This window comes from Curcuma longa, chromosome 19, assembly GCF_044706935.1.
Source record: "Curcuma longa cultivar G26 ecotype Majalengka, Jawa Barat chromosome 19, ITB_CL_G26_1.1, whole genome shotgun sequence".
Lineage (NCBI taxonomy): Eukaryota > Viridiplantae > Streptophyta > Magnoliopsida > Zingiberales > Zingiberaceae > Curcuma > Curcuma longa.
In genome coordinates, this window is record NC_133879.1 from 6,383,614 (window position 1) to 6,406,292 (window position 22,679).

At 34.6% G+C, this 22,679-nt stretch overlaps 1 pseudogene; it reads left to right on the forward strand.

Annotated features, from left to right (window-relative positions):
- The first annotated feature begins 1,112 nt into the window (after positions 1 to 1,112).
- LOC141812479 (zinc finger CCCH domain-containing protein 13-like) lies at positions 1,113 to 14,621 on the forward strand (annotated as a pseudogene).
- The last annotated feature ends 8,058 nt before the right edge of the window (positions 14,622 to 22,679 follow it).

Consider the following 22,679-nt stretch of genomic DNA (forward strand, 5'->3'; position numbering starts at 1 on the left):
AGGTGGAAGTCACGATTTTTCTATATCCAACCCCCGATACCCATACATTTTTTGAGTGTGTGGCAGTCCGAACTACCGAATCAACCTCCTTTAATATCCGACAAGAAGGAGCAAGTGTTTATTGAGGTTGGTCAGTTGTTGAAAAGTCTGAAATTTGACATGAACAAACTCGTGAATGAAGAAGGTTTGTTATACCACGGAGGCCTGAGTCCTATCAAAGCTGACTTACCTCAACCACTTGATACGTGTCTGTATTGGTACTATATCTGTGATAACTAACTTAGCTTTCTGTTATATTTTGCAGAAGCTGTCTGGATGGATGCCTCGGTGAATAAGTATCTCAAGTGAGATAAAGCTGTCTTTGAGGAGTGGGTGACCCCTAAATGTGTTAGAGAAAGCTCATATAGAGGCTGAGCACACATGTGACGGACAGACCACTTCACCCAGACATGAGGAGCCTGCGGTTGTCCGAGCACTAGTGGGAGAAGGCAATTCTCCCTCCAGGCCGCCAAGGCCTAAGAGTACAGTGGACTGGGAGAAGGCAAAGAAGAAAACCAAAGTGGGTGAGTGTTTCGAATCCGACCCGTAGAGTCGATCGGCATCGGAAGGGAGATGTCAGTCCCCACAGCGGCTCCGTGAGTTTCTCTTGACCCAAGGAGATCTACTGAGGTTCTTAAAAGCATCTTGACCAACAACCGCCCTAATCTGTGTAAAAAGGTTGTCCCTCTCAATCTCGCTCCCCAACAGCTGAGGTGGTGACTCTGACACCGAATTCTTCTAGCTTGGGAGCAGCTCCTGCCACGGTGTCAGAGTCACCACCTCAGCTGTCGGGGAGCGAGATTGAGAGGGCCAATCTTTTTGCACAGATTAGGGCGGTCATTGGTCAAGATGCTTTTAAGAATGTGGACTTGATAGAGTTAAGTTGGCGGGCGAATAATTCCCTACTGAAGGTATGTGAGAAAAAAAATAGTGTGGCAAATGTGGCATTTTGTGCTTTCTAATAGTGGATAATTTTGCAGCTATGGGCAGAACATTTAGAGATCCACGGTCGCCTACCCCACCTGTTTCAATAATTCCAGAGAATGCAAGGGTGATTGTATGAGTTAGAGGGTATGACCGCCCGACCTTCCCCTGACTTAGAGGCAGTTACAGCCGAGCTGAAGACAACACAGGCCGAGTTAAGTGGGTACATGCGAGAGGTTGATCAGCAACGGCAAGTAGTTACCAGTCCACAAAAGGAACTAAGAAAGGCCGAGGATAAAACCATCACCATGGAGCAAGCGCTGAAAAAGGCCGAGGACAAATCCATCGCTATGGAGCGAGAGCTGAGAGATCAGCTGTCCGAAGGTACTTGGCAACTACGGCGAGTCGAGGAGGGCATAACCACTCTTCAAGCCCAAGCTATCGAGGCTATAGAAGATCAGGGACGATTTTATTCTTTCTTATAAAAGTCCAAAGTTTGAAAGGGAGTCTAGCGCAATGGTAAAGTTGCTGCCGTGTAACCTGGAGATCACTGATTTGAGTATCGAAAATAACTTCTTGCAAAGTTGGATAAGGTTACATATAATAGATCCTTTTCCGGGACCTATTGGCAGGAGTTTCGTGTATCGGGTTGTCCTTTTTTTTATATATAAAATCCAAAGTTTAAAATTTCAAATCGTATTGGAAATTTACTCTAACCAGATTATATTATATCGTGCCGCTAAGGTTTGGATATTTAGTTAATTTAATTGAATTATTAATGATAACATGAATTAATTTTACTTATATGTATATGCTATTGCTTTTATGTAATTAAATTTGTGAACTAAATTTCTTTAGTTAGGGAAAGATGTTGAATATGAAAATTTTATCTTCTTTAATTGTGCATCGTGATACATTTTAAATTTTGGACAATCAATTAAGTTGAACTGAACCAACTTATTAAGTATGGACTTATAGGATTGGGATCTAGTAATTAAGCTTTGGGAGACTTCATTGGGTAGGCACAAAGATTTTGATCGTGGCTTTAAACCAAGATCGATTTGGACTTATAACAACTAAATTATAACTAAACCAAGTTCATACTTCATATGAGCTATTCTAGGTGTGTCAATTAAATCAATGAAAAATGTCAATTTTTAGATTGGATATAATTTTTTATTCTTTTTCTACACTTCATATTTGTGCCACTTCACCTTATCTTCTTTTCTTACCTTGTAAAATCACGACCCTATCCCACTCACATTTGGTCGTTGGATCCCTTCCATGTTCATCTCCCCTCTCTTGTACAATTCCTCTCTCTCACTTAATTTTTCTCATGTGGCCTCTCTTTCACCCACCCAATCTCTCTCAGTGGGATTGTGATCTCCCTTATTGCACGCAATTCCTCTCTATCCCAGCCAGTCTCTCATGAGAAAGCCTCTCTCTCCCACTAGATCTTTCATGCTGAAGTCGCTTTTTGCCATTTAAAGCATCTCATGGAACTCGCTGTTGCCTCCTCGCACTACATCCTAGTCTGAAACACCTCGTGCTACATTAGCATCATCATGAATGTTTAAGTGACATGTTTTAAGATTTTAGATTGTTTCGTGTGCCATTTAGTGGGCAAAAGGAAATGATGTTCCTATAGTTTAAAATCTTATGTCGTACCAGACGGCATAGGCGAAATATATTATTCCACCCGCCGATCGACGATGCTGACACCGGCATGCTCTGCGTGAGGTCACGTAGAGGTCCCGGGGCCTCACGGTTGCTCCGCGTGAGGCCCGCGGCTGCTCGAGGCTGATTTTTTTATTTATCAATTTATAAAGTTTTCTTTATGTTTTTTAACTTATAATTTTTTTTAATTGATAATTTTTATTTTATTTTTAATGGTTAATTCTTACCCTTCTTAATTTTTTCTTCTTTCCTCCCATATTTTAATTTCTTTTTTTATTTCTTTCATCATCAAATACATGAAAAAATTTCTTTTTAAATTTTTTTCTTATTCTTTTCTTCAAATACATAGTTTCCTCCATAAACTGATTAAATTAAATTAAATTAAATTAAATTAAATTTAAACCTACTTTGTAATGACTGCCCTTCTTACCNTATTCTTTCTTATAAAAGTCCAAAGTTTGAAAGGGAGTCTAGCGCAATGGTAAAGTTGCTGCCGTGTGACCTGGAGATCACTGGTTTGAGTATCGAAAATAACTTCTTGCAAAGTTGGATAAGGTTACATATAATAGATCCTTTTCCAGGACCTATTGGCGGGAGTTTCGTGTATCGGGTTGTCCTTTTTTTTTATATAAAAAATCCAAAGTTTAAAATTTCAAACCGTATTGGAAATTTATTCTAACCGGATTATATTATATCGTGCCGCTAAGGTTTGGATATTTAGTTAATTTAATTTGAATTATTAATGATAACATGAATTAATTTTACTTATATGTATATGCTATTGCTTTTATGTAATTAAATTTGTGAACTAAATTTCTTTAGTTAGGGAAAGATGTTGAATATGAAAATTTTATCTTCTTTAATTGTGCATCGTGACACATTTTAAATTTTGGACAATCAATTAAGTTGAACTGAACCAACTTATTAGGTATGGACTTATAGGATTGGGATCTAGTGAGGGTTAATTAAGCTTTGGGAGACTTCATTGGGTAGGCACAAAGATTTTGATCGTGGCTTTAAACCAAGATCGATTTGGACTTATAACAACTAAATTATAGCTAAACCAAGTTCATACTTCAGATGAGCTATTCTAGGTGTGTCAATTAAATCAATGGAAAATGTTAATTTTTAGATTGGATATAATTTTTATTCTTTTTCTACACTTCATATTTGTGCCACTTCACCTTATCTTCTTTTCTTACCTTGTGCAATCACGACCCTATCCCACTCACATTTGGTCGTTGGATCCCTTCCATGTTCATCTCCCCTCTCTTGTACAATTCCTCTCTCTCACTTGATTTCTCTCATGTGGCCTCTCTTTCACCCACCCAATCTCTCTCGGTGGGATTGTGATCTCCCTTATTGCACGCAATTCCTCTCTATCCCACCCAGTCTCTCATGAGAAAGCCTCTCTCTCCCACTAGATCTTTCATGTTGAAGTCGCTTTTTGCCATTTAAAGCATCTCATGGAACTTGCTGTTGCCTCCTCGCACTACATCCTAGTCTGAAACACCTCGTGCTACATTAGCATCATCATGAATGTTTAAGTGACATGTTTTAAGATTTTGGGTTGTTTCGTGTGCCGTTTAGTGGGCAAAAGGAAACGATGTTTCTATAGTTTAAAATCTTGTGTCGTACTAGACAGCATAGGCGAAATATATTATTCCACCCGTCGATCGACGATGCTGACACCGGCATGCTCCGCGTGAGGTCACGTAGAGGTCCCGGGGCCTCACGGTTGCTCCGTGTGAGGCCCGCTCGAGGCTGATTTTTTTTTTATTTATCAATTTATAAAGTTTTTCTTTATGTTTTTTAACTTATAATTTTTTTAATTGATAATTTTTTATTTTATTTTTAATGGTTAATTCTTACCCTTCTTAATTTTTTCTTCTTTCCCCCCATATTTTAATTTCTTTTTTTTTTCTTTCATTCTCAAATACATGAAAAAATTTCTTTTTAAATTTTTTTCTTCAAATACATAGTTTCCTCCATAAACTGATTAAATTAAATTTAATTTAATTTAATTTAAACCTACTTGATCCTAATCATTATGTCTAGATTTTAGTTAATCCTGAATTGATTTTTATTCAATTTTATTTTTTAAAATATTAGTTTAACCTAATAGTAAGTATTTATAATAATTAAATATCATAATAATATTTATAATTAATATATATTTTAAAAAGTGTCAAAATCGTATCGGCATAGCACAATACAATATTGAAATCATATTGTTTCAATTATAAATCAAAATTCCGATACGGCTTGAAATTTTAAACCATGGATGTTTTACATGTGCTGACCAGATGGAAGGAAATTTCAAACATTGCAAAAATCTAGACTTGTTTTGCTAAAGTTATGTATCTCAGGTCAATAAAAGAGATGACCTTTCATTGTGTTCATCTTTTATTCAAGAAACAATAACCTTTGCTATTTGGAGATTTTCTATTCTTCATGAAAGTGCTATCATATCTGAGGCACACAAATTTATTCTTGAACTATGCCAAGTCCCATGAAATTGTCAGCTGAGGCACATGGTTCTTGCTTGTGCAACATTGACAAACCCATTTAGATTTATTTTTTAATGATCTAATTAGCATTGAGCAATATACTTTTATATATCATGTCGTGTTCATTATATGCTGGTGGCATACAAATTTACAGTGACAGAAGGCATAGAAAGAAGCAGCGTACAGATGGAGGAAGTGATCTGTCTGAAAGCTTTAAAGCTTCTGATGATTCTGAAGAGAGGAAAAAGAGAGGCAAGGATCCATCCTATGATGACAAAGATGATCTTGAAGAGCAGGTTTAATTTATGTTGCCAAGCTTTACTTTTAGGATATTGCTACTTTTTTTTTCCTCATTGAACTTCATGCAGTTAAAGCAACTCCAGTTGGATATTGAGATGCTTGATGATCACAAATACCAACTTGAGGTAAATTTTAGGTTTATCTTTGAATTTACCATTTTGTTTGTTCTTTTATATGAGCCCTCTCAAGAGTTCATTGATATGTAACTTTTTTCTTTTATACTTTAGCTGTTACTTTCCTGTGCTATTAGTTCTTTGCTATGCATCATCAGCCATATTAATTGCACTATGGTGATATTTTATTTTGTAGCTACTGCCACTTGATTATATATGCTGAATTCACTTTGTATTGTTCTTATTTATATAGCTCTTGTATTTTTTTTTTGCTTAGGAATTTTATAGTTGAAATCTTTTGGGTTGTAGTTCTGGCGTTACAATTACTACTGTTTCCATGGAAGTGGCTAATGTAGAGAATGAGAAGGAAGATAAGATGGGTTTCAAGAAGGATAATTCAACAATTGATAACAAAAGCACATATTAGAATTCAAGAACACTTTAGAATAATGGAAACCTTGACAAGCCATACACAAATAAATACCTACTGACAAACATACTTTCTATAACTAAAGAAACTCCTTTGAGTCCTTTAAACAAGGCCATTAATTAATTAGAACAAAACTTGATAAATAAAACATTAGTTCATTTTCCCTTCATTTCAAATTCATTAAAAGGAAACACGTTCAACTTTCACTTTTTAGGAAAGGCAAATATCATCCATTTTTTAGGATTTTTCAATGGTAATTTTTTTTTATTAATTTTTCACATTGAATGAGAGTCCCCTGTTCTTGTTGAATTAAGTAAAGCTGAAAGTTCTTAGTTGGAAACTATTTTTATTCCTTTTAGACACATGTACAAGTTTCTTAATAGATGAACTAGAGCATTAATTCCATCTGCAATTGTTGTTAGAAAAGGGATCAATTTTATATTTATAAATTGTATCGCCACACTTATCCATGTGGGTCTAATGGGTTTAGATCATCCTAGCTTCGACAAGCCACTTCCCCATGATGACTCAGAGGAACGAGCCATTTTTTAATTAAATTTGAGATAGGGTATTATCTTGTAATTCAATTGATTTTTCATTTAAATTTTCAATTATATTATTTTCAGAGTTTTGATTTTTACTATTAATAACAAATTTATCAAGTGCTGTTCGTTTTGATACCACATATTTATATTTAAAAATATGTTCCTACTATTTTATGGAAATAAAAATATTTTAAAATTAAATAATAATAAAACCTAATTTATGTCTTATAATTTTAATCTAATGATATTTCAAAGTTTGACAAATGACCCACTGAAATTTCACATAATTAAAATATGAGAGTAATTTAGAAAGTTTGAATAAAAAAATCTAAAATTTTGATAATAAAGCAGAATAAAAATGAAATATTAAGATAAATCACAAGTTTTTAATGTGAACTGAATTTTATTTTTATATATTAGACCAATGCACGTGCACTTATCCATGTAAGACCAATGAGAATGGAAACATATAAGCTTCAACAACTATAAGAAAGAAAAATTTGATATTCCTGTTCCATCTGCTAGGGCAAAATGCTTTATTTAGTACATTGTTAAAAGTAATTTAATGCTAGTTAAATGAATTTCTGAATTGTCTCAGAAGGCACATTTGAGAAGCAGATAAACAGAATTAATGAACCAATAACAACCACCACCATCAAGCCTTTATCCCACTATGTGGGGTCGGTTATATGGATCATTCTACATCATTGGGGCTAGGTCCCCTACTATATCGTCCTTTATATTTTGGTTTAAATAGAATTAATGAACCAAAATAGAAATAAAGGCAATTAATGTAAAAAATGTTTATCTTGCAAAGAGATATCCTTGTTATATTCCCTGCATAGTCCGTCTAAACTTCCAATTTTTTTGAATCATATTGAGGTCCTATCCTATCTTGAACCAAATTGAAGGACCCGTTCTAGGTATAAGTGGGCATCTATAATTCAAAGTTGATAAACCAATCTAAACTAAACCAAGCCAAATAAAATTGTTTTGATTTATTGGTTTGGTTTTCAATTTAGATACTATGTCATATTATTAGTTTCAGTTTAGTTTGGGTTTGAACTTTGCACAACTGTTCAAACCAAACCAAACCAAACCAGTAAGGATATACAATATATGTGTGTGATATATTCATATGTATGTATGTATGCATATATGTATATTGATAAATCAATATGTTAATTATTATGGATTTTTATTGTTATTTACTTTTTGTGTTCTCTAATTAATATAAACCTTAAATTATAAATCTCAATAAGACCATTGTTTGGAACTAATTTTTTATTAATTTTTATTTATTTTTTGAATATGAGTTTCAAACCAAACCAAATTGAAAATTTCAGTTTCATTTCTAACTAAACCAAAATGGTTTTCTTTTTGATCTTTTCAAATCAAAATATTTTTATTTGGTTTGGGCTTACTATACCAACCAATAAACCAAATCATGCTCCCACCCCTAGTCCTAGGATAGGTTGGGTTATGTTTGGGTCAATCAAGATCAATATGATCTTAAAGAACAATTGGTTCAGTTGTTTTTTTTTTTTGTTTAAACTTCAAAGTGAATCAAAATTGTTGAATTGATTTAGCTTAGTTAGATCCAAGAAATTTTTAAAGGTTAATGGGAAATTATTCAACTCTTAAAACCCTAGGTAGTCTCTATTTATTTCATATATATAATATGGTGTTGGCACTTTGCATCCTATATGTTATTTAGGATCGACTCCTTAACATTTACAATTTGCTTTTGAATACTTTCCCTCAAGTTGGTTCAAAGAAATTGTGGATGTCACGACCCAGAGGCGTCGTTCCTGCACATCGGGAGGTACCTCACTCGGTGACAATATAAAAAAGAACCCCAATTGAAAATCAGTACGTCAAGTCTCTGAACAACTCTAAAGCAACTCAACCAAGGTAGTATTAACTCTGTGCCTGCAAAACTAGAAGCCAACAAATGTAGATAGTTAGCCAAAGGCTAAGTGGGTAATCAGAATAGATGTGCATGAATGTACTCTTAATTAAAAAGCCAAGAAATTAGAGTTGATCATAATTTCATATTTTCATTTTAAGTTCTTGTATAATTCTCCATTGTACATAATATATATATATATATATATACATCTCGTTATCATTCTCTTCATTTATTATTATCTAAGCAAATTATATCATCACCATTATTATCTCAATATGGTTAAATGTTATAAGCAATATCAACATTTATATAACTGATTAAAAAGTGCACAATATGAGCCAATATCATCAGAGTGTAATCAGATCTCATATATCTCTAGGCTATCAGCCTCCTCAGAATATACTGTCGCATACATTATCTAACGTACGGGCTTTCTCTCTAGCCCTCACCGGTGGAAGACAAGTTAAACACTGACCATGGCCTCTGCACTACCATAATAATATGTGATCAGTCAGTGCTCTGGATCGAGGGCTACATCACGCCACCACTCCTCAGGTGTACGGTCCAGTACTCTGATAAAACTCTGGTATAAAGCTAGGCTCTTAATTAACACCTTTTAATTTTTTTATTATTTTCTCTTATCTCATTTCTTGTTATATCTCTTTTTCATCGATTATCATCAGCATTATATTCTCAATAGGTATATTAATCATTTGGTCTAAACGACCACTCAGATCAAATTATTTATTGTTCACTCATGTAGGTATCACAATCATGTTTACAAGTAAAGGTGAGTATCAATAGATAAAAGCTAAGTATCAACAGGATGACATATTAACAGTAAGAACTAAAATAGGTCAAGTAATGTAATGATAAGTATCAACAGGCAGAGTAAGTCAGAGTATCTCTTTAAATTTTGAAAACATCCTTTCCCATTTTAATTAACCCCAGATGAAACCCATGTGTGAACAGGAAGTAAAGCAATTATTTTTACCCTTTTATGATTTAATTCTTTTAACCCTGTTTCAGTATTTTAATTATCACTTTAATCCCTTTTTAAAATAGATGTATAATTATACATGATCAATTTTAGTCTAGTTATTCATGCACAAAAATATATACAGAGTCAAAGGACAGAAGGTACCCACATTTGTATCTATCAAGCTTCGAGTATCAACAGATCAACGTGCTCCACTCGAATCAGTATCTACACATAATATTAAATAATTAAAATAATTAAAATATTATCTCATAAAAATAATAACACACAAATCTAAACATTTGAACAACCCTAAGTCAAATATTCGCTTCCTCGTAATATTTTCCATCTCGAATACCTCCATCCCCTTACTCTTCTCTCCGTAACCATCCTGATTAAAAGATTTATATCTTCTAAGGGCTAGGGTTGTTGGCTAGAGAGAGAGACGGGTTGGATTTCATAGATATAGATAAAGGAAAAGGGAAGTGTTGCCGTTTCCTAAATCAATCAATACCAAATTAAAATCCTAACCTATTAAACCAGCCAACCCAAAAAGGATGCGGAAAGGGAAGGTAAAACAGAGATCGAGAACCTTACAGCTGGGATCGCGAGCGCGGCAGTGACATCGCAGGCAATTGGTGGGTGACGTCGCTTGGACGCGGTAGGCGGTGAGCAGGGCGCGACGACGGCGATCGCGACGCGTGGTAGAAGCGGCGTCGGCAACAGCATCGCGGCACAAAGCAAAAGGGGTGGTCACGTGGGAGAGGCAGCTAGGGTGAAGTAGGGTCACGGTGTGCTAGGGAAGGTGCTCGGGTGTGGGAGGAGGCGTCGGCAGAGAGGGAGGCGGCGGCGTGGGGAAATAGGGATTTAGGGCTAGGGGTTTTTTTTCCCGCCTCCTTAAATCGCCTCCTCACGATTTCTAGTCCGAGGGAGGCGGAGACCACGTCCCTCGTGATCGCGACTTCGTCGGGCATTTTTTTTTTACCTATTCTAACAGTGGAAGCTTAGCACATTATAAATATATTTGATTTTTGGATCGCCTAAGGATTTAGTTTGCCACAATTAGTGGAGATGACAAATGATGTAACAATTTCATTGGACTACTGAGAAAATGACAATTAGCCTTTGTTTCTGGTTAGTATTTGAACTGAATTAGAAATTATGTGCATGGCAGCATGAGTTCACTAAACAATTTCATTAGCTCTATGGGTAATTTAGTCATTAGTTTGATCTAAATGGTCTCATATGTGGATAGGATGGATGTCTGATAACCTTATACTTTGTTCCGACACTTGACTTGCTATGACAACCTACATTTTACTCTTTAGGAAATTATTACCTCACAGAATAACTCGATGCTTTGATGTGGATTGTTATATATGGGGGAATCCATCGTATCAATATAAGTATATTTGACAATTTGAACAAAAACCTTAATTCAAGTCCTTAGGTCATTCGTCATAGAATTCCCATAGTTGCCATCTGATAATATTTTACATGGGGTCTCAGAAAAAGTGACCATTTGCATTCACTTTAATTTGGTGTTTAATCTAAGTGAGCTCACATACTGATCAGGTCATACTCTTATACTATACTCTATCTCTGCACTTGACTTAGTTCTTTAGGAAATTAGATTACCTCTTAGAAGAACCTAATAGTTGGATATATATGTGTGTATGCATCTATCTATCTATACACACATATAATAGTGTATCAAATGATTTATGCAATTCAAAGCAAATAGTTCATTTTAGAAGGGGCACCCGAAGCTTGCAACTCATCTTTATATGTATCAAATGATTTATGCAATTCAAAACAAATAGTTCATTTTAGAAGGGGCACCCGAAGCATGCAACTCATCACATGGTTCATTCAAATAATATCATATGACAGTGGTGTTGTAGTTCATCTTTGCTGTCCATAGTGATAGTGGATCCAACAAATTCCATTTTGGTAAATGAGCACCATGTGCATTGTGGTTTTCCTCCATGATTGAAAGAGATTCCCTCTAACATCAGAGTCCAAGATGAAGTGTGTATTATAATTGTTTCTTCAAAAGTAAGTATGATAGTAGTTTCTTCAAATGTAGCAAATATGAACACATCTGAACCCTTAATGCCAAGATTTGCCTTCCCCACTGTCTTTCTACTATGAGCTCTCTAGCTAGTTTCTCATAATATCCTTCAGTAATCCAATTTAGCTCTACCCTTACCATATGCAAATTTCCTACCTTGCCATCTATGTATTTATGAAGGTGATCCACTTTTGTTCTTAACTTCCTCCACAGGACTTGTTGGATGAGAAAATAAATGAAACACACAAGCTTTCTACTCGAATAGAGGATCTTGAATCACAACTTCATAAAGAACAAGATGATTGCAAAAGGTTGTAAATATTCCTAATCCTGGTGTTTAATCATATTGTATTTTCATTGTAATTTTGAAATATATATATCTTTATTTATCCCCCCCCCCCCCCTTTTTTAACGAGATGCAGGGTCTCTTTGAAAATAAAATGGTTCATCAAAGCTCATGGACGTTACATAAAAGCACAAGAGGAGCTAAAACGGCAAGTATAATTTTTAAAACAATAAAATTCTCTTCACTTCTACCTGTTTTAATTTGAAAAATGTGTTTCATTGGGATATGATATTATGTCTTCAAACTGTATTCCTCGATTTTTTAGCATTCAATTGCCAGATTAGCCCTTTAGTGATTAGCGGGTCTTGCACTTGGCTGGTTGTTTGCTTTAAATATTCTTTGAATTTGACACCTAATACTTAAGCATTGGAATGTGATGCTGAAACTTTTATCTACTTGCAGGTCACAGACTCGTCTGCAAAAGATTGGAGATCAACTTTTTTCAGATACCCTAAAACTTAATGCTTATAATATGAAGATGATCCAAATGTTAATATTATTAGTGATGGGGAGGCTAATGCTAATGGTAAAATAAGCTCAATGAACAATTATCTTTTAAATAATGTTTTATTTGTCATGAAGAGACCATTTAAATATCCAGCTAACTAGCAAAGAAGTAGAAAATGGTAATTTGATGATAGATTATGGTGTAAGAAGTTTTGAACTGGCTAAATTGTTCTACGTGTTGTAAAGTATGTCTGTTGTTTGTTTTTGGTTAATTTAATGTCTTGTCTTCCTCACCTTCACGGAAGTAATTTTGAGCAATTTAAAGTTCTATTGACATCGTGCTGCTGTGTGGGGCGACCCCAGCACTCTCTTTTATGGTTAAATTTTGGCACTGGCAGTATCATCATGACGAATTTGTTTGCATTGTTCCGTTCCATACTTCTGGGTTTGTGTTGTTCACAGTTAATAACTAATATGTATTGGGTGTATAAGGTGAAAAACTTGATGTCACTTGAGGCTGCTGCACTGGTACTAATACTATTCTGTGCCTAGGTTGTATCCATGCACAATTGAGATTTTGAACCATGCTTTTTACAATATGTAGTTGTTCCTAATCGATTAACTCTCATTTGAGCATTTCTATATTGAGATATAATTTTACAGTATAGAATAAATTATGTTGTGCTGCATGTTTATTCTAGACTACAGTATGCAACCTCCAGAGAATCTTTCCATACTGCATCCAATACACACCATATTTCTATTCTCATAATGGTGTTATCATTTTCTTGTTGCAGGTAATTCAAGGAAGCGGGAGATGACTTTCAGATCAGAGAAATTACAGCGGTCTGAAGGACCTGCACCCCTGCCAGAAACTACCATAAAAAAATTGAGATGATGAAAGCAATCCAAAAAAGAAACAAGTCATCAGTAGAAGATCACAATCACAAACAAGGAAGAAATGCTTCTAGCATTCTATCTTTGGACAAGGTCAGATGGAGCTTTTCACGGGTCCTTTTTCTTCCACATCTAATGCATTTAAACTGTTTACTGGGTCTGGCACAATGCCATCAATATATGAATTTAATTTCCTAACATATAAATGGTAAAGTTTGACAATACGACTAGGTGTAAAAACTAATTATCTTAATTACTTTGAATGTATATTTTCAAAGGTACAAGTTTGAACAAAATTGAAGGATATTTTTTTCTGTTCTCTGGGATTTTCTTAAAAATATATATTTTTAGTTTTCTAAATGTCCTTGCAAAATTTTCTTTTATTCAATTAAGTATGCTAAGGCAACACCTATCACTAACAGGGTAAGGGTTCCGAAGTGCATCATACCTTGCCTTTGACTGGTATGGCTGCTCATGCCTTAGATGAACTGTTAGAAGCCAATGAGTTTGATGAGAAATCTGAAGCTGCAGAAACTACTGCAGTCAATGAGAGTGATGATGCCAGGCATTCAACCAAGACTACTTACATACCTCCACCACCTCCTCTGACGTCTCAAAATGCATACAAGCAGATGATGTTGCAATCTATCCTTGTAGGTTCAGACAGTTTTAATGTTGGCTTTTAAGGTGGCCTCATGCATCTCATAACTTTCTCATTTGACAATCGCAAATAATTGGGCAAATTTGGCTTGATGATCATTCTATTTCATTGGTTAAATCAATGGATGGAGTTTGTCACAATCTTCATCCTATAGGCCTTTATATAGTTAACACAATTTCATTTTTGAAAATTTCAAAGGGCGTTCTCGTAAACTTAATGATATCAGTGACCTGCCGAAAGAATTCCTTTTTATATTGTACTTGGCCATGGAATTTAAACCTCTTGCCTCTTGACATAATGCTAAGGCTTGGTATACTTGGTTGGAAAGATAGGAAGGGAAAGGCAGGGGAAATGTCACAGGACCTGCATTTTTTTATGCCATTTGTTTTTCCCTCCTAGTTTTCCATCCAAGTATCCAATCTCAAGTCATCTATTTAAATGTTATAGTTCTGATACGCATTATCCTTTTCCAGTACGAGGGCGATGATGAGGAAGTCGACGTGGAAAAGGTGGATTCGGAAATGTTGGACATAGACATCAACAGTGAGGCGGATATCTAGCTCGTATGATGTTATGCTCGGTTGGCGATGAAGCTGTATGCTGCCTTGCAACTGTCTATTTACCCTTTTTTTATTTCTTGTTTAATTCCTCGTGGACTGGTCGGTAACCAGGAAGTAGTTTAGCAACTGAAGTAATCTGTTATCCTCGTGCTCATTATTGCTAATATACACATATGGCGACTTGTGTGGTTGCGTTGAATGTTGTATTATTTTTGTACCCCCCTGAGTTGTCATCGTTACTATAATAAATTCAGACATTTATGAAATTATAACAGTAGCTGTTTTTCGTTTCAAACAAGATTTAAGAATTCAGATTTCTTGATCTGAACTATTCTATTCACATCTTTTTAATACGAGCTGGAGGCTTCAGTTGTCTAAATTGTTAAATATTATTCTAATAATTGATTACTGGGATTCATCCTCCAATTATACTCAAATTTGGTTGCCCATAATTAAAATTCGACAAAAGTGCATCTCCAAAGTAAAATTATTGCTAATTTGTATCTGAAATTTGCGTGGTTCAACAATATTACGGATTTTAACTTCCACACCAACTGTGGAACTTCCTTGTGTGTCTAGGAATTGCTAAGCGGAACTTTCATGTTGCCTTCCTTTCTCTACGATGATTTAAGATTTGAAGTATTTTACTTTTTTCTTCTTTTTGTCCTTGAGTATCCCTTGATGAAATTGTTATTATTATTATCATTTTTCCCATGGTATCTGTTACTCTCAAGTGCTTGAAAAACATACTCCGAGCATGATGCAACAGTAGGACATTTAATAGATTAATAAGTATTGAATTTCAAATATGACGCATTATAAGATATTTTCTTTCAATAGGATGGATGAAATATTTGAGACGTTGACGGTTGGATAAAGAGTCGTTCATATTTTTGAATTTACCTAATGGGCGAATTAAGAAAGACTGTTCACTTTCAAGATTAATTGAGTTCAAGACATCAATACTTAGTTTATAAAAAAAATAATAAAAAACCTATTTGAAGCATTTCACTATTTATTTATTTATTTATTTTTGTCCTTGAGTATCCTCTCGATGAAATTATTATTATTTTAATTATTTTTCTCACCATATGAGCATGTGCTTTTCTTCTTGTGCCGCAAATACTATTGCTTTTGCTTTACTTTTGATGTTTTGGTTTGATTTTTCGTAGAGTTTTATTTGACAAAAAAAGTACATCTAAAGGATTGGATTTGAGATCCTTCAATACCTCGTAGGTGTCTACCGTTGAAGTCCAAAGAAGTTTACGAGGGAACACCTTCAAAGTGAATCAAGCAAGTTTAATCTATGGTTCCTAATTTTCTCACCAAGTGCAATGAAGCCATTATGATTTGCTTAAATCATCCATTCCATGCATTTAATTGATGTTCTCTCCATCTTGCTTTGCTTTGTGAAGTTTTGCAGTTGGATAATTAGCAAATTCTACAATCTTTTCCAAACAACTTTTGTATTTAGAAATTAATTCTTCATTTTGATTAATTCCTCTATTGATAATTTGCATTCAAGTGCTATAATAAGCTTGACATTTGCTTTGATTTTTTTTTTTCACTTCTCCACTCAAACAATCCAGATTGATCTCCTCATCATTCTTGTCTCCTCATCATTCTTGTCAATGGGAACTTCAAATTGTTCAGTGATGCCCATTAAAATTGTTAGAAGTCAATAGTAAGTAATATCTTACTTCAATTTTTTTGTGTTGGATTTCCTCTTGATTAATGAGTTTAGTACTCTAACATGTTGGGTTCAATCAGGAAGCTCATTAACAAGTCAATGGCTCGAATAGGTGAGGTGACGATATGGCGACATAAATCATGTCCCTTTTAGATTCTCGACACACCCCTTCGACTGTCAAGGCATCTTTTTTGATGGTAGATGCATCGATCCTCCATGACATGTATATACTTCCTCTACATGCCTAACATTAATTCCTTGTTATTATGTATCACATGACTAACATTAATTCCTCATTAACCTATTAAAACTTCTATCACATACATAATATCCAATTAACTTGACTTGTTGAGACTTTGTTCACTTGTCTAACATTTAATTAACTTTTATCTATTTGAACATCCACTTACTAATTCCCTATTGGGCTTCCTATTTGTCAAGTGTTAAGTCAACATTGACTCACTTTAACACTTTCATATGCCAACTCCTTATTAGATTTTCCATCTATTAAATGTTCGACCAACTTTATCGTACTTGGACTCAAGATTGTCAAAATCGCGAGTCAACTCGGCGAGTTTACGAGTTTACGAACTATTATTTCAATTCCGTGTTGAATCAGCTTAAAATCGGGCCCCCCTTGTAAACTCGTAAACTCGCGAGTCAACTCGGTAAACTCGCGAGTCAACTCGGTTAAACTCGGTAAACTCGATAAACAAAGGAAATCTTTGTTTGATGTTTCCTTTTATCAAATTTGGACAATGGAAGCTTATTTGGTGTATCTATTGGACTATTTTTGTATGAAATTTTAAATTTGTCATTTTGTAACTTGATGTTGAAACATAAATTTTGAAAATTTCATATCTTTTCATGTTAAATTTTCATGTTTAGTCTTTTTTTTATATGTGAAAACATGTTGTTGATAACTATATTTATGCTTTTTTATTAGATATGTGAAATAGTGATTGTTCTTATGAAGTTATGATCAAATATATATTATTTGACATTTTATAACTCTTTTTTGGATTATCTGTAAACTCGTACGAGTTTACGATACGAATTTACGATACGAGTTTGTGCACCCCTAACCGAGTCGACACTAAAATAGCGAGTTTGACAACCTTGCTTGGACTTCATTCAATGTTAAATATTCAATCAACCTTGACTTACATATCATATCCTTCATATTGATACATATTGCTCAAACATCAATATACCAAACCTTGGGCAATCTAATAGGAACCAATTACACTAACCAATCACCCTTGCAAATTCACTAACAATCACTCCTTTATATAAGGTAGAGTAAACCTTTTACAATCTTAGAACCTTGTGAAGGATTACAAGTCTCTCCTCTCAATAATAAATATAAATGAAAGCTTAGGAGAACAATACGAAGAGCTTGTAGAATAAATCCAACACTTGGAATCTTAAGCCCTTCGAGTGTTATTCAACTTAAGCAATAGGTCTCCACAAAACCACAAGTGTTTTAATGCATTCCTATACAAGACAAATAACCTTGAAAGACTCCAGAAGAGATGATCCTATGACTTTATTTTTTTTCCACCTCCAATTAGTTGGAAACACCTTTAATTGAGTCATTAAGCAAAAATATTTATTAAGTAGCCAATGAGTCTTTAGGCACTCCACTGAATTCTTGTCCAATCAATTGGATTTAGATATAATGGACTAAATCCCAAACAAAAGTATTTTCTCCTAACCCTTATGTTCAATCAATTTTGAAGTCGAATGAACACTCAAGTCAACTGAGGTTTCTCTCCTATCGACTAAATTTGATCAGAGATCCCAATTTCACATAGCATACACTCTCGTAAGCTTACCAAAGTTTAGGATTAAGCTTAAGTATTGACTACAACTAGAATTTGTTGTCCTTTGGTCAAAGACCTTGCTAGTCATACACATCATTTTTAATGATGTTGCAAACCCCAAGATTAAATTTCACTCATAATATCTCATAGCTCAAATTGCTTTCAGGTCTTTAGCCTTATTGATATTTTATGTTGCCCTTGAGTTCACCTCACATTATACTCTCAATCTTTCGGATGAAACAAGCCCTTCAAACTTGCTCCAACATATCATCCTTTGTTGTTCACCTACGAATTCCACCAATTGTTGTGCTACCCTAGAGTATGTATTGTTACGAATTTTCGATCCCTCATTTGCGCGCTCCATGCAGTGTCTTATGTGCTCATCTCATTATAGGTCATCAAGCTAGCAATCATTTCATGCTTCTCGTCCTAGAGTCCACCTTACAACTAATCTTTGGTCCTTTAGATACTTCAAGCCATCCTTCACAAATCATACCAAGTCAACCTTAACAACTCGACCATATTAAGTCATGAGTTTTATAAGCTCCATGTGCACTTTGCCAAGTCTATGCACATTTGATGTACACATTAGGATAAACCTTATATAAAATCATTTTCAAATACATCAAAATAACAAAGTCAAAACTGATCACTTTGAAGCATTATTTGATAAAAATTGATTATTTAAAAATATTTATAAATCTTGTCTAGTTGAATAATCATGATATTAAAATTAATATTTTTATTATATAAAACTATTAAAAATATTTTTAAATAAAAATATTATTAAAATTGATATTTTTATTAAATACTATTTAAAATTTTGATATTGATATTATTATTTTATAAATAAAAATTTGATTGAACTCAATTTGCAGGCCATGTCGAGCCTGATCTCATGCAGGATCGGGCATAACCTAGTTTGAGTCTGTGTTAACTTGAGCTTCTAGGTTAATTACTACCCTAGCACCTAATTTGGACCTAATAGGCGTGTCAAGTTGAGCACAACACAAGTTATATCAAGTTATGCCACAAGTGACATGACCTAATTTACAATTCTAGATACAACCTATGTCGTAGCAACAAGGATCTATAAGGATAAATCCATGATCTTAGTGAGATTTTATAGACTTTGCACATTGACAATATCTTTAAAAGGTTATAGGATTTCTTCCCATGCCTCATGGCATAATCATCTTTGAAAGCATATGTCCTAAAACACAACTTGAAAGAAAAAGGATAAGTTAGATATCTTGTATGTTTTAGCAACTAGATCAATCATCATGATTTGTATTACATATGGTGTATCATATGCTTTGAGCATACGCACTCAATACCTAGTCAACCTTAGTGAAGGTAAATATAATTTGGTTAAGAATATCATTAAGTAATTGAGAAAGATTAAGAATTTATTTTTAGTGTATGAAGATAGACAAGGAGACCTTATCATAAAGGAGTTCATTGGTGCTAGTTTCCAAGCTAACCATGACAATTTACGTTCATAGTTAGTGATGAGGTAGAAACCTATCGTCTCATTTGAGATCACTGACAAAGATTTAGAGATTGTTGAAGAGGCTTCCTTATTTCGACGTGGTCAACTCTACAAGGAATAACATGCATTAGAGGACTCGTCAGGAGTTACCTCGACGAGGTGCCTTCGTTGCCTAAGTTAACATGGTTCTTTAAATAGTATAATATAAAGGGGAAAAAATAAGAGAGAGTGAGATAGAGAGAGCCAACCCCCTTTACTTGATATTTATTGGTGCGAGAGGGCAAGATACCTTGGAGATCATGGGAAAGTTGATATTATATCATGGAAAAGTGGAGAGTACATCCTAAGAAAGTGGGGAGCACATCATGACGACCTATGCCTTCTTGTAGTTTGTTGAGTTTGGCTAAATAAGTTCGAAAGGCTCGGAGAGCTCAGCCTAATGACTTGACAACTTGGCCGGTCATACTAGCTCGGTAGGTTGGACTAGGTTAGTAGGTCGAACTAGCTCAACAAGCTGACAGGTTGGCAAATTGGCAAGTTGCCAAGTTAGCAAGTTGGCAACTTAGATCAACTCAGCTTAACAACTTGGTAGCTCAACAACTCAGCTAAGTGGGACCTAGATAATGGTGACTCAGCAAAATGATTGGGCTAGCTCGACCGAGGGGGGGGGGTTCATGTAGGCACGTCCTATGCTGACCTAGACCAGGCCAGATACTAACAGTATCATGAGTCCCCCTCCAAGTAGAATTGAGGAGCTATAGTGTGCAAGATACGATTAAAGTATTTAAGTTATAATGTTGAAGTGGAGCTGAGAAATTAGGTTAATATGGTCGAACTTGAGAAAAGCTAGAGGAATGCTTTCCCTAATAGTGGATCCGGAAAGGCGAAAGGCCGAAGTTGGGGAGGTTGACAACTAGTAACAGAGTTGGAGGAAAATATATAGATTTTATTTAAAATTAACCAAATATGATCAAATTTGGTATAAAGATGCCGACCCTAGAGTCTAATGAAGTTAGGGTGAACACTCGATCTATGACTAAGTCCCGGTCAAGAGAGTATGATGAGTTGACCTTCTAAAAGGGATGGAGATCTTAATCTATGACTATGTTTGAGTCGGGAGAGTATGATGAGTGATAATTGACTATTTGATCGGGTAAATTATGATTAAATTGGGCTATCTTGATTATATTTCTTATCAATAAATTAGATTTTGGGTTGATATTAATGTTGGGTGAATTTTTAATGCTTAATCTATTTTTCCTTGAATTATGAAAATTTTTGGTTATTAATTTGTGTATTGGATTTTTTTTCAGAAATTAGGATGAAGTTAACACTATTTGGAGGTTCAAATTGTAAGAAAATCAATCTTGGCTCGAGTTCAAGTCAAATCAGATTCAAAGTGGTTCAATCAGATCCAAAATCGAAGGGAAAATCAAATTGGCTCGAGTCGGGTTCAAATCAGAAATCAATTTAACCCAAATCAGATTGGATTCAACCCAATTCAAATTGGATTTAGCTTGAATCGGATTAAAGCTAGCCAAATTCAATTGGTTCAACCCACATTTAGTTGGTTCAATAGCCCCATTACTATGGACTCAAGCTAAGCCCAGATTCAAGCCCAACTCAGATCAAACCCGGTTCAATTTCTTTAGCCGGTTCAAGCAAAGTTTAAAGGCTAATGTCGGTTCAATTGCAAAGGGGGCGCGGTGACATTCTCTTCCGCGATTTTCCCAACCGCAATCGAGGGTTTCCAAGCTTTCTCCTCTGCGATTTTTCTCAGCCGCCACCCAGGGCTTGCGCCAACCACCGTGTTTCTTGTCTATGACTTCAGCAAGTGCGCCGATCTTCGCCGTCCATCTTCATTGTCATCGGAAATAGCAGGTAGATGTGTTTTTCTGTTTCTTAATCTGATATTCTGTTTGTGATTTCAGCAGGTATGAGGTTGGAATAGGAGAGGCTTCGTGCTTTGCTGCTCCATTCGTGTTTGCCGTGGGTGATTTCTCCGGTGAACTCATCATCACTGTGTCATTGTCTTTACTGGTGCTGGACTGTTTGGGGTTGAATAGGGAAGGAAAAGGAAGGATTTCCCTAACCCTAGCATAACTAAACCCTACTTGCAATATTCTGTTTGATTCTGTGGTTACATGTAATTTTCTTGTTTAGTTCTGTGTTTACACTTCAAAACCCCCATGAACATTGTAAATTTTGTAAATATGTTTAATCATAACCCTAATTTCTAGATTAGTTTTGATGTTAATTGATTGTTGTTGTCTCCTCTAATCTTAACCCTGATCCTAACACTGATTTAATCCTAACCTTAATTCTAATTCTAACCCTAATTCTAATTCTAACATTAACCCTAATTGTTCACCCTAATTCCTAATTCTAACCCTAACTTCAACGTAATCTTAATTGCTATTACTAATTCTAACAGGTTGTGTAGTGGTTATATGAGGTTATTTAGGTTATTCTTGTGGTTGATGTATGATATATTGTTTGATTAATGTTTATGAATAAACCATTGTATGTTGTATGCTATTGTAACCTAGTTGTTCATGTGTTTGTATATGGGATTCATGTTGTATGTATGTTGATTGTGTGTTAATAAAATGATCCATGGAAAGTGTAACAAGTTGTATAATGATTTAGTGTATAGATTGTGTATTATTCTATGTTGTGTGTATGAAATTCTTGTTGTATGATATTACATGTTGTTGTATGATCCATGATGTAGAATTTATGTTATTTAATTGTATATGTTTGATTAGTGTTGAGCTGTGTAGGGTTATATTGTAATATTGTATGTTATGATTCATCTTGTATATTGACTCATGTTAATAAATGTAATTTGTATAATAAAATATTTGATTCATGATTTCTGTGTTGTTGTAATATGATAAATAATTCCTTGATTTGTGTGCTTCTGTAAATATGATTGTATATTGGTTGTTGTTGGTTATTGTAAATCATAGAATTTAATTGGAATAATTGGAGTTGTAAATAGTTAAGAATGAATAAAACACAATAAAACCCTCGTGCCAAATGTCTAAAATAACATCCTATCATTGAGTCCGAGAGAGACGATCTGGACCTCCCTATTCTACTTAAAACGATAATAAGAAGTTTGGTAATAAATAATTAATTAATTTTGATGGGTGTGAGTGACAAAACAAATAAGGAAAAAATGTATATAAATAATTCTCATACAAAACAAAGCACATCAATGAGTCGATCCTTCAAGAGGGGATGGAGAGTTT